Source organism: Echiichthys vipera (genome assembly GCF_963691815.1).
Source record: "Echiichthys vipera genome assembly, chromosome: 22".
Taxonomy (NCBI): Eukaryota; Metazoa; Chordata; class Actinopteri; order Perciformes; family Trachinidae; genus Echiichthys; species Echiichthys vipera.
This window is the reverse complement of record NC_139847.1, coordinates 1,072,874-1,084,354: the sequence shown is the minus strand read 5'-3', so window position 1 is coordinate 1,084,354 and position 11,481 is coordinate 1,072,874.

The following is an 11,481-nucleotide window of genomic DNA, read 5'->3' as shown; positions in this document are numbered from 1 at the left end:
ATCAGATTTGGTAAGGAAAAATAGAGTCGACAGAAAGGTCGTTTTTAGTCTGAGAATTAAGGGCGTATGTACACGTAGGGTTTCTTTCTGAGTGCCAGTGATTCTTTTCAATCGTTCCCTATGAGGAGAGAGCGACTGGCCGCCTCGAGAAAAGACACAGGATCTGGAAATTCAACACGCAAAACCAGCTCAAGGGACAAAAAAGTGTATTAGACCACAAAACACAAGCATAGTACACATGCCAGGCCATTACAGTAGGTGGCGCTGTAACTCTACCACAGAAATACACCTGTAAACAGAAATACACTTAAACACAAACAGAATGGGGGTCCGTTTCACAAAGCAGGTTCAACAAACTCTGAGTCTAACCCTGAACTCTGAGTTGATCTACTCTGAGATAGGAAACTCTGAGTTTTCGGTTCCAGAGCAGCAGATTTGCGTTAGGTTGATCAACTCAGAGTAGTTTGACCTGGAGTTAAGCCCGTGCACCACAAGTCAATCAATGGAGCCCTGATTCGACGAGTCACCATGGCAACGGGGAAGGGGAGGCTACGTTTTTCACCCCACTGTTTTTTCGACCTATATGAGTAGTTTACATATATATATATATATATGTAAACTACTCCTATAGGTCGAAACAACAGCCTTCTGGTCCAGAATATCACCTTTAATGCTAGGGGGTGCATTTCACCGCAGGGGTGCTGAATACGGCACAACAACTACAGTACCGCTGGAAATGCAAGAACGTCTATAATCAATAGTTTGATTTCTACTCGATATTCAGAACATTTATAAACCACTGAATGGGATGTTTTCTGTTTTTTTCCCAGAAAGGGTAAGGTGGCGTGACATACGCTGCTCAGTGAAGAATAACGTTGTGTGCGCCAAGAAGATGTGATCATCAGCAGCTGATTTCACATCTCCAGTCAGTGTGGACATGGACAGCTGATCAGCTGTGCTGCAGTTGGACCAGTCTGTTTCATGATAACCACTGCAAACACAAGCTTTTAGATTTACTGCAATAAACGCTTCAGCATTCATGTTCCAGCCTCTTCTTTTATTTCTGTTCATGTTTAGAGATATGAGAGGAGAAATCTATGTGGCTTTAATGTGGCTCGTTACACTGCAACATATTATTCACCTGTGGCAATAACCAGAGTTCACCTGACCACACCTGAGGCAGTCTGGCTTGGAAAGGACACGCCCCCCTCAGGTGTTTTCACTCACTTCATTAGAGGCTTTATTTGCTGCCTTCCTCCTTTGGTTTGTCTTGTTGCCTTGAACCATGTGAACGACCTGTAAGCAATTATAATTATTTTATCTGTTGATTCAAATTGTTATTGCACACTTCTGTGTTTGCATGTTTGCTATTATGACAGCAAGGACATCATGAGTGAGCATGCACGACAGGAGTGAAGTAACCTACAGGCCTAGGCATGAAAACGATAGTCTTCTTCTTCTGATGCCATCATTTTCATGTGTAAAGACATTTTATCACAGATTAGATGAATATAAGTATCACTGAAGGATACAATTAACTAAATGTGCAACTATTTTGCATCAGTGGGCTCGGTTCACTTCTGTCTCATACAATTGTCTTTAATTTTAATGAAGCAACAGTCTCTCCATGTGATCAACCATTTATTAAGGCGAAAGAACAACTTTTCTCCACAGTTCAACTTTAAATATTCAGTGTTGTCACATCAAACAACCTTTGGTGGTTCTGATCAATATGAACTCGCTCTGAACTCTGAATGTCTCCTTACATGTAAAGTGAGGAATTCAAATGTTCATTTAACAGTTCCTGGGCCAGAGGCGATGTCCCTCACCTGAACTGAACTCAGTACAGACTTTATCAGCTTACACAGAGAGAGAGAGAGACTCTGTAAGGGTCAGTGTGAAAATAAGAGGGTCACTTCAGCTCTCTTAGTGGAGCCACACCTGGGTCAGGGATGGAAAAGACCCAAACTGGACTGAACTGAGTTGAAGCTGAGTTAGATCTCACACACATTCAAAGGAACACAGTTTTAATGGTGCTACTCTGCTAATATAGAAAACGGTGTCATCAGCGTACAGATTGAGCTAATCAACTGTGAATGTCACTGGGGGCTCAAACTGAACCCCAACTTAGCTGAAGTGAGTTTTTAAAACACCTCAAACAAGAGTCTGTCTCTGAGTCACATGGTGATACTTTCTTTCTGTGTTTGTTCTTTTAATGAATGATATCAAAATGAGCCAGTTGGTGACATTGGCAGAACATTTACAGTACATATCCACAGGGCATCAGTGATGAGTTTAAAGACAGAGGAAGAGCCACTTGACAATCAGACTGAGGAGCAACGAGTAACCAGAACACGTCTGTGGTGAGCTGCTTTTACTCTCTCTATGTTTTATAATATCAGAACAGTTGATGTAAGGACATTTGGGACCTGAACACAAGACGTTATATTTGATAGTCTTGAAATTGACAGATCGCTGCTGTAGAGATCTGATTATGGATGTGATCAAACTGCTGTTGTCCACATGTTCTATGAGGTTAATGTCTGAAAGCAGCCGTGTTTATACTTTAAAAAGTGTATTTCCCTAAATACCAAACTAGTCTTTTAACAGGGACAGTGTTTTCAGGAGACTGAGATATGCACAACTGTGTGTCGTCTGTATGTGCCTTATTGACTGTACCTACAGACTGAACAACAGGGGTCCAAGACCTGAACCCTGGGGGTCTCCACTCACTATATCAGCCTTTCTAGGGATAAAATTCCAAAAGATACAAAGAAATAATGGTGATTTGGTTAAGATACAAACAAGCAAGTGTTTACTGCACATGGAGAGGAATAAACATATTTACCAAAATATGATGTATTGATTATGTTTGATTGATCATCTAAAGCCTATTGAGTGTTGCCTGCTTTCATTCACACTTTAAACGTTCACATTTCCAGGTCATATTCCAGTTGTGGAGCTCTGAGAGTTATTGAGTCCTGAGTCATGGGTCCAGCTGTGGTGACTGCTGTCCTGCTGTTGGTCTGTGTCCAGGACACTCTGACCCAGCATTTGCGTAAGTAACTTACTATTACGACACATGATTGAACCAAAACCACAGAAACTAATTTACGCAATTTTTGTTCCCACAACAGGTTTACCTGAAGACTTTTGTCAACCCACACCATGTGGTGATGGATGGAGCCGCATTGATGACAATCACTGTGCTAAATTGATCGGGAGTAAAAAAACTTTCAGTGATGCACAGGTGATGAAAACACACACACATACACACACACACGCACACGCACACGCACACGCACACGCACACACAAAGTCAACAGAATAAAGAGAATAACTATCTTCATCTATGATACTGTATGTGATGATAAAGTGCTGGTGAAGAGTAACACTCACATTTCTCTTGATTTCAGGAACACTGCCGCACTTTAAACAGTGACCTGGTGTCAGTTCACAGTCATGCAGCGATGATAAAACTGCTTTGTTTGACCTGGGGTACCAGCTTTTATCAACAAACGATCTGGATTGGAGCCCAAAGATCAGGGGTGAGCAGTGAATGTGTGATAGATTGGCTGTTAGTGAACTCAGTGATGGATGAATGGGAGGAAAGAGCCTGATGTCTGATACATAGAGGAGTGTGTGTGTCACATGTCATCACTGATCCTCACCTTTGTGTTTTTCAGGGAGAGTTCAGAAACACTGATGGATCTGAGTTTGACTACAACTATTGGTATCCTAGTCAACCAGACAACAGAGACGGACGAGAGGACTGCATCCAGTCAAACTTTAAAGGTGAGGCAGAATAAAGGAGTAAAGGTTGTAGATTTAAGAATGGGAATGAAGATTTGAATATGACGTTGTTTATTAAACCACTGAGAGGAAGTTTTGTTTTCCAGTGTACGGAAGGTGGTTTGACGTACGCTGCTCAGAAGTTAATTTCTTTGCATGTGCCAAGAAGATGTGATCATCAGCAGCTGATTTCACATCTCCAGTCAGTGTGGACATGGACAGCTGATCAGCTGTGCTGCAGTTGGACCAGTCTGTTTCATGATAACCACTGCAAACACAAGCTTTTAGATTTACTGCAATAAACGCTTCAGCATTCATGTTCCAACCTCTTCTTTTATTTCTGTTCATGGTTAAAAATATAAGAGGAGAAATTTCTATCAACTTCTTCCAGATGCATCTGTTTTAATCACAACTGTGTGCAACAGATTTAATGGTGACAACATCCTGTGTCTCCCACTTTGTCTAAACTTTATATTCAGTAACTTACAGTAAAGATAAATAGCTGGTGTTTGACGGACAGGTGGTCGTCTGCTGTCTGTCCATGGTGCTGAACTCAGCCCAGACAGTCAGACTACCCCTGACTCAACTGTCAGAAACCGCCCCCGGACGCTGCCATCTTCCTTTTTCCATGTGCACGAAGCGCTGCCATGTTTAAGTTTTGCAACCGTGGGCAGGAAAGGGAGGAGCTTGGGGGGGCGAGGGTGCATTGATTGGACCCTGAACTGGAGGTTTCCATGTGCCCGCCCACTTCTATCGGCAACCTGATTCTTACCTTAACAGATGTATGAGGCGTTTACTCTGTTAACCATCGAGTTTCATCATGTTTAGAAATATGAGGAGAATCACATTCAGTGTGCACCAACCTTTTTAATGCCTTTGACATTTTAGTTCAGTGCTTAAGTGCTAATGTTGACGTGCTAAAGTAATTTAACCAGCTTTATTCACACCTCGTTTCCTGGACTGAGACCAACATCACTAAGGTTTCCCTTCTTTTATATTTTTGATGGGACCTGCTCACACAGAGGGGAGTCTTTGGTAAAGACGTATGTGCACTAAAGTCACTGTTTTCTGTGTCTCATGTTTCTTTTTTGAGTAGTTTCCTGTTCGTCCAGGTGGTGGCACTATAACACTGTGACACGCAGTCTGAAAGCTTCACCTGGTTTATGAAATGGGTCACACTTCCTGCACACAGACAGGTCTTTGTTCAGTTGTTAGGTGTTTTTTGTGACATAGTTCATGCTAATAGAGCACTAGGTGTCCATAAAAGCACTTCATTTAAGTTGGGCATTCACAAGAGACAGATTTAAAGTGATGAACTAGTTAAATACCAGCAATAAAGGAAACAATGAGCACCGACTACATAGAAGGCAAGATCAGACGCTATAGGACAAAGTGCCTTTTAGAACTTTAACCTGACTCTTTTCATGACTTGGGCGAGACCATTTCAGGGAGGGAACCACGAATGAACAGTCACCCTTGGTTTCTGAACCTGGTATTTGGGACGGACAGTAGACCTTGTTCATTAGACCTCAGTGAGCTCACCATGGCTCGATGATGCAATAGTTCCCAGATATGAGGTGGGGTCAGGTCAAAAATACCCCGGTTGGTCGGCTCGTTTACGCGCAGGTGCTCGGGTCAGTAGCTCTAAGGAAGGTGGCGCTCGGCTCAGACTGAGGTCATGTTCAATGGTGATGACACTGAGCACCTGATGCGCCTTCACGTGGTGGGGCTGAGGTACTACATTCAAATAACATAATTGGTTCAGTAACCAACAGATATTTTTCCACATAAAAAACAGATGCATCTGGAAGAGGTTGATCAAGATTTCTCCTCTCATGTTTCTAAACATGAGCAGAAATAAAAGAAGAGGCTGGAACATGAATGCTGAAGCGTTTATTGCAGTAAATCTAAAAGCTTGTGTTTGCAGTGGTTCTCATGAAACAGACTGGTCCAACTGCAGCACAGCTGATCAGCTGTCCATGTCCACACTGACTGGAGATGTGAAATCAGCTGCTGATGATCACATCTTCTTGGCGCACACAAATAACTTCTTCTGTGAGCAGGGTACATCCCTCCATAGCCCCCAGGCTGTAAAACACACAAAACATCACGTTTAGTGTCATCAGGAGTCACAGTGGAAAAGATGGTGCACATTTGTGGTAAACAATCATTAACATAATCAATGCCCCCTAGATAACTCTTCATGTTCTCTGTTTGTGGGGAACTTTCAATCACAAATATGTCACCCAGTGGTTAAAAGAATATTTTCTCATCACTTAGATCAACAGAAACTGAACACATGTAGCAGTGTCAGTATTCTCAGGGCTCCTGAAAGTTTATACAATTTTAATATAACTGTCAGGATCATTGTCATTGTCATAACCGAAAGAACCAGGTTGGAGGTACAAGCGTGTTTCCTCAGGAGGGGGTCTGGAGTCTCCCTTAGAGAGAGGGGGAGAAGTTCAGCATCTGTGAGGAACTCGGAGTAGAGCCGCTGCTCCTTTGCGTTGAAAGGAGCCAGTTGAGGTGGTTCAGATTCATCTGGTAAGGATGAACCCTGGGCGCCTCCCTAGGGAGGTGTTCCAGGCACGTCCAGCTGGGAGGAGGCCTCGGGGAAGACCCAGGACCAGGTGGAGAGATTAGATCTCCACACTGGCCTAGGAACGCCTCAGGATCCCCCAGTTAGAGCTGGTTAATGTGGCCCGGGAAAGGGAAGTTTGGGGTCCCCTGCTAAAGCTGCAGGAAGCGTCATGCAGGACCACGGCAGCAGGCCCCACCACCATCAGACCTTTTTCATCATGAAAACTTGCTTCCATCGTTTCTTAAAATTACAAATTCACCCTCACTTACTATAAAGGCTTGAATCAACGCAGACCTCTTGTTCATGAGTGTTGTCTGGTTGACCAGGAAACCATAAACTATAGTCAAATTCAGATCCATCAGTGTTTCTGAACTCTGCCTGAAAAACACAAAGGTGAGGATCAGTGATGACATGTGACACACACACTCCTCTATGTATCAGACATCAGGCTCTTTCCTCCCATTCATCCATCACTGAGTTCACTAACAGCCAATCTCTCTGCTCTCTGATCACAATCACACATTCACTGCTCACCCCTGATCTTTGGGCTCCTATCCAAAAAAATGTCAGTTCAGAGTTTAAATTCCAGGTCGAACACATGAGGTTAAGAAACTGGTCCTCATCGTGCACTGACACCAGATGACCATTTAAGGAGCGGCAGTGTTCCTGAAATCAACAGAAATGTGATCAAAATTAGAAGTGTGTGCCATGTGCGTGTGCCTAGGCGTGGGCGTTGGCGTGGGAGCGGCCGTCGGCATGTGCGCGCACGCGTGTGTGTGTGTCCATCACCTCTGCATCATTGAACGTTTTTTGAGTCTTGATTAATTTAACACAGCGATTGTCATCGATGCGGCTCCATCCGTCACCACATGGTTCAGCTGGCTGTTTTTCACATTGAGGATATAAAAACACTGTGGGGACACAAGAGCTTAAATGACGAAGTTTGAGTTTAAATCCAATAATGTGTTGGTGATTTTATGGTACTTACTGTGAAAATTCCCAGTCACAGTGTCCTGGACACAGACCAATATCAGGACAGCAGTCACCACAGCTGGACGCATGACTCAGGCCTCACTAACTCTCAGAGCTCCACAGCTGGAATATGACCTGGAAATGTTACGAGTTAAAAGTGTGAATACATGCTGCACTATGTTAATTTAAAATTGAATGAGTACCTAATTTATTGACAATAGAGAGGTCTTCTATTCTACAGAGAGAAAAAGCAGCTCACCACAGACGTGTTCTGGTTTCTCGTTGCTCCTCTGTCTGATTGTCAGGTGGCTCTTCCTCTGCCTTTAAACTCATCACTGATGCTCTGTGGATATGTACTGTAAATGTTCTGCCAATGTCACCAACTGGCTCATTTTGATATCATTCATTAAAAGAACAAACACTGAAAGAAAGTATCACCATGTCATGTTTGAATTTGTGAAAAAAACAAGCAGAAACTCATGTCAGCTGAGTTGGGGTTCATAATATCAGTCTGTTTGCTGATGACGCAGTTTTCTATATTAGCAAACTTACTTTCTTTCAGTGTTTGTTCAAATAATGAATTACATCAAAATGAGCCAGTTGGTGACATTGGCAGAACATCAGCATGTCCACAGGGCATGAGGGGAAAGTTTGAACTTCATCAAGCCCCATGCTCTTGATGGGACCTTGGAGAGTCCACCCAAGCCAGGTGCGGCCTGCAGCGGGGCCTCTTGGGGGCCCAAGCCTGACTGGCTCAACTGGTGTTATAAGATAGGGCTGATCGGACCCAATGAAGAGTAAAGGTTCTGCTTCCTTTAGGGCAGGTATGAGACGGCCGCGTATGTGTCTAAACTTTGCATGAAGACAATCAACCGGGTAGGTATGCTGAGCCAAACTGACGGGTAGCTGTGAAGGCACTGTCAATGTCACAGCTGGTCTGAGGTTCGGCAGCAGGAGAAATACGGAAAGACACTGTGTGTCCATGCAGCACTTGGATATCTTGACAGACTGTGCATAGGGGAAGATCTTCAGGAAGGCCCTTCATGCAGAGAGACTTAGCGGCTCCTGGCAACAGCATGGTCATGTCTGATCCGTTGTCAAGGATTGCAAAGGTGTCCAAGGTCCGCTCCCCATACTGTACAAGCACCGGCACAACCTTTAACATGACCCGATTTTCGACTCCCTGCCGGTCTAGGTACAGATCATCAGCGGAAGAGCTGGTTAGGCAGCTCTCTTCCTGGACTGCCGCACCTCCATGAGCCCTCTCTGGGCTGGTATTTACCTCATGGAGAGCAGACAGGTGTTTTGCCTGGCAGATGTTACATGGTTTCTTCAGGTTGCACTGGGCTGCTTGATGCTTTCGTGCACATCGCCAGCATCGTTTATTGGCCAGGATCCAGTGTTTGAGCTGGTCTTTGGAGAGCTTGGCAACATCACCGCACTGGCTGAGGTAATGCTCCGCGCTCTTGCAGTAGGCACAATAGGCTTTATTCTTGACTCTATTCTCGCTATTCCGGTGGAAGTTTGCTCAGCAGTCGAGCTACATGTGAGCCACAGTTTAGTTAAATTTCCCCTTCAGGTCCCAGGGTCTGCAACAAGCCAACCAAAGATTGTATCAGGGGGGCGAATCTCCAGAATGCTGCAGTGTCTCCGCGCTTGACTTCAGAGGCTTCCAGGATGCCTGTTATCTCCCTAAGGGCGAGTTGATGCGGTTGACTATACTGATCATGGAGGGCTGCCATGGTATGTGTATAAGGGTTGGCGAGTTTAAAAAGGTGTCAGCATTGAGCCTGGCTTTCTCTAGCATAAGGTGGTCCACAAGTACCGGATATTTGAAGAGCTCTGTAGAGTAGGCTGCGGGCGCTGAGCACATTGAACCTGCACAGGCTGGTGCAGGATAAAAAGATGGCGGAGGAGGGTTCTCTTGGCGATAGAAAGGGATGCAAGTGTTAGGAGCCATGTATGGGTGCTCAGGTTGCAGCATCATATATAAGCATCAGGCGGATAAGCATCATCTTTAAGGGTGTAGTAGGGTTGGCTACCAGCAGGCTCAGACATAAGGTTAAGAACGATGTTGTGCAGGTCTTCAACCATTTCAGGCCATGGCGGAGGGTCAGGCAATTCATCCTCTTCCCTTAGTAATCCAGTCGGAACTGAGTAGCTCTGGGAGACTGCAGTGCCGGCTGGTTGAGGGTTTGGGTGCAGATATAGTGGGGTTGGACCAGTGGCTCGACCCATATCCACTCTCAGGGAGCGAGCTACTTCGATTAGCTCTTTGATTTCACTTCGGGCATCATCAAAGGCATCATGCCTGTCTGGAAAGCCTGACGGGATTGTGCTAGCCTGGCGTTCTCTTCTTGAATGGCTCTCATCTCGGCTTGGAAGTGTGGCTCCTGGTAGGGGCTACCCTGGTAGGGGGCTGTATACTCAAATAGGACAGAACTAGGGATGTCCGATAATATCGGCCCACCGATATTATCGGCCGATATTGAGTCAAAAATGTAATATCGGGAATTATCGGTATCGGGTTTTTACAACCGATGTTAGTTCTGTAGGCTTCAGCATTTCCGAGTGTACCTGAATGCAACACGGGCCGTTTACAGGCGCGTGCTTGATGACGTATAACAACAACAACACGCTTCACTCGTAGGTTGCTAACCGTGGCTAACAAGCTTCAGCTCTCCCGGTGCATGAGATGTCCGTGGTTTGGAAGTATTTCCAAGTGTCATCTACTAACAGTCAATGTGCGCTTTGCAATGAATACAAGGCGTTAGTTATGAGAGGAGGAAACGAGGAGTCTTCCTTTCATACATCTAATTTGATCATCCACCTCCAGAAGAATCATGCGGAGTTAAACGCTACATCTGTGCAGCAAAGTGATGAGAAGAAGCAACAGCCGACACCGAGAAACAAACTTTTTCTATCGTTCAGGATGCCGGATTCACCAAACGTGTGGAGTTCCTGGAGCCCCGTTATGTCTGTATAACGCCCAGGCGCAAGTATTTCTCAGACCAGTGCTTACCCGAATTGCACAGCATTGTTTACAGTCACGTCGAGAAGGTAATTTCTGGTGCTGTATCCGTTAGATCCAATACAGGTTAGCATGTTGAGCTTAACTGCTAATTTATTGATTGTATTATTTGCCAAGTTATTACTCAGTCGTTACTCAGTCTGGAAAAAGAAAACTAAGTTTGTTTACTACTCTGGACTGAAGCTATGCATCTTCCTTGTTGTGATGTTGTCTGTAGTGTTGTTTGAGGCAAAATATTCTCTCTAAAAACACAAACAAATAAATGAATGGCACTTTTTTCAATAACTTATTTTGTACGGACTGTGTTTACATTTGAAAAGCCGTGTTGCATTTATGTATGCATCCAGTGGGGCATCACAATAGAATTAGGCATAATGTGTTAATTCCATAATAGGTGATATGTGATGAATTTTGGTGTAAAAAGGCTGCATATATCGGTATCGGGTGATATCGGTATCGGAAATTAAGGGTTGGACAATATCGGAATATCGGATATCGGCAGAAAAGCCAATATCGAGCATCCCTAGACAGAACTGCTCCAGTCTCTCCTCTGATGGCGGCTCGGGGCTAGCTGAGGATTCTCTTGGTAAGCTGGATTCCCGTGGAAGCTAGCCGAGGGAGTCTGTGCTGGATGGAAGGAGGTCATCTGGACTGGATCCTCCCGTGGTATAAGCATCCCACCCCCTGAAGTAGGTCATGGTAGATTTCTGGCATTCTCTGCAATAGGGATCCCCATAGTCCACCTCGAAGTCCCTGAATCAGCTAGGTCTACGTGTTTGCCGGCGAGGCCTCAGAGTAGGATTTATTTCTCTATCCAACTCCATCTTGAATACTGTTATCTGGCTCGAAGGACCAATGTTTTGAAGGTAACGGAGTAGCGCTAAATCGTACAAGGTTTAACAGCAAACAATTATGGCGTGCCGATCAGAACACAGGAATGAAGAGAAGGAGATGAAATTTCTTCTTAGACTGTTCAAGTTGTATTTATTTCCAATTCTCAAATACTCTGTATTGTCATCAGCTATCAGTCAAGAACTCAAAACCCAGAGTATTAATACCCTGAGTCATGCATCCATGATTTGACCCCACCTGTGCATCACTGAAA